Source organism: Phyllostomus hastatus, unplaced genomic scaffold (assembly GCF_019186645.2).
Source record: "Phyllostomus hastatus isolate PE091 unplaced genomic scaffold, TTU_PhHast_1.1 phas_scaffold_585, whole genome shotgun sequence".
Classification (NCBI taxonomy): Eukaryota; Metazoa; Chordata; class Mammalia; order Chiroptera; family Phyllostomidae; genus Phyllostomus; species Phyllostomus hastatus.
This window is the reverse complement of record NW_025334037.1, coordinates 16,150,485-16,152,896: the sequence shown is the minus strand read 5'-3', so window position 1 is coordinate 16,152,896 and position 2,412 is coordinate 16,150,485.

The following is a 2,412-nucleotide window of genomic DNA, read 5'->3' as shown; positions in this document are numbered from 1 at the left end:
TAGACTCTTGCACATTAAACCTTTCTTGGAAGGAGATGGAGGAGAATGATATTTCCTTTTCCTGTTAGTTCAGAGTTACAGAGATAAATTCAGTGACATCGTGGAAAGAGTGACTTCTCATATGGATGGCAGATGGGGCTGTCATATTTCTTAAAATACCAGCAGCATAACCAGGAAAGGCTCTATTTTAAGTTTGGGATATAAGCTCGGTCTCTTGGGTATGGCAAGCTGCGCCTTCCAGACTCCTGAAACGATTTCTGCTAGCTAAAATAACACTCAAGTCGCTAAAATTTAGTTGATTTTGCATCCAACACCTGGCTCTTGGTTGAATTGTTTATACTCATGGGTTTAATTTTAGATTTAAGTTTCATATTTTTCCTACTACTCTAGATATTCTTGATTTTCTAACTGAATTTAAAATGTTTATGATTTACCAGCAGTAGTTTTAGACCTTATTGTAAATATGCAAAATGCTACCACAGCCCATTAGTATGGACTTACTGATTTGCTCTGTCTCTTTTGCCAGGACACAGATCTTCAGATGCTTTACCAGTTCCTTTTATATTCAACCCCTGATTCACTGACAAAGCCAAGAAGGATATAGGTAATGAAATGGAGTTGTGTTTATTTTGCTTGTTTGATGAGCTGGTTTTGGGACAGCTTTTGTTTTTATTCTGTCTGTTTGCAAGACGCTTAAATATATTGCAGCAAGGCTGGGTGGTCGGACTGAAAGGCCTCCTTGTTATTCTATAAACTCCCTGCAAGTTTTTAGCAAAGCCATTCACTTCTCAGGGACTTCAGCTTATTTTTCCTGCTTTTTGAAGTCCTGATGAATAATGGCAAATACTGAAAGCAGCATTTTGTACAGTGCATCTGGGGTTCTTTTACATTTGAATGTTTGTTCCTCCTACTGCCCTTCTAGCCTGAGGTCAGGTGTGACCTTCTCCTTCACTGTTCCATGTAGGAGGGGTTTCTTTCTTCAGCTGTCTAAAAATAGCACCCAGCTCACTTTCTGTCCTGGTGTTACAGAACAGAGGGGGCCAAGGGCGATATACTATAACCGAAAGGACCCCCTACTGGGTTCGATTGTCTGCTGCCTTACAGGAAAGACATCTCTCAATGCCAGAGATTTGTGAAAAGGAAAGGAAATGTTTATTTAAAGCTATACAAACTTAAAGTAGTGACCTAATGTCTTCATTAAAATATCAGAGTCCTTTAGGGTACCCACAGATGCCCACAGTGCTTCCTTTTCCCCCTGCCCTAATTCAGGGTACTGTAACTCAGGAAAAGAAGCAAACGTCCAGGATCCAGGCTCCTGACACTGTCATCTGTGTCGCCATCCAGGCAGGATCTCCAATTAATCCAAAGCCATGTGGCACCTTCTCAGGGCCTACTGGCAAGAGTTCTTTCACCCTTCTTCCAGGCAAAGTCTCTCCTGCTTCCCAGGCCACACAGCCAAAGGGAGCACCCCATAGTCATGTGATCCTCTTCTACCAAAGCTGCAGGGGTCTGCACTCTGGCAAAACCACATGGATCTCTCCACAAAGCTGTGGGGGGTGGAGGTGGGGTCGCCACTCTGCCAAAGCTGAATGGCGATTCTCTGCTAAAGCATGGACATGGTGGTTCCCCCTTTTAAAGCAGTGGGGGTCCCCACTCTGGCAAAGCTGTGTGGCTTTCTTACATGGACACAGCCATGTGGTCCCCTCTATCACAGGGCCTCAGGAGTCCCCACTCTGCCAGAAGCCTGTGGCTCTCCCTTACATGGCCACAGCCACATGGTCTTCTCCTGCATTGCTACAGGTGCGTGACTCTCTCTGCACTGTTTATTGTCCTCTCTCCTTAATGGCTGCAGAGTCTGGGTTTAAATCCCCGCACCAAGTCTCCTCTGCTGCCCTATTTCTGACTCCTCCCACAATTGGCTACACTTGCCAGCACTCTCATATCCTCCCAGCTTTACTGGGCTGCCATAGTGGGTCTGGGCAGGTGTGGCCCCATGGTGTGGAGCCAATCCTCTCCAAGCTCTCATGCAGGTGCTGTAACTAGGGGGAGTTGCCTCCCAGTTACATCTTGGGGGGAAGTTACTTCCATCCCCCTGGCTCAGAGCATGGCCACAGCTATTTAACATATCTATGCAACCAGTTACAGGTTATAGATATGTTAAATGACCATGCCCTGGGTTAGCTGCAAAGCTGTTGCTGTACGAAACAGCTTTCAATGGCCCTGCTCCATGTGTCCCTTCCCCCAACTCACACCTATGGGGGAAGGGGTGAGGACATCCTAATATTTCCTGGACACCTTGAGTTCTGGATCCCATGCCAAATCCCTATTTGGGGCCCCCCTCTTGGCTGCACCCTGTTACACTGGGACTCCTAAATTAGAATATTATTAGACTTTTTTTCCTGTCAGCTTCCT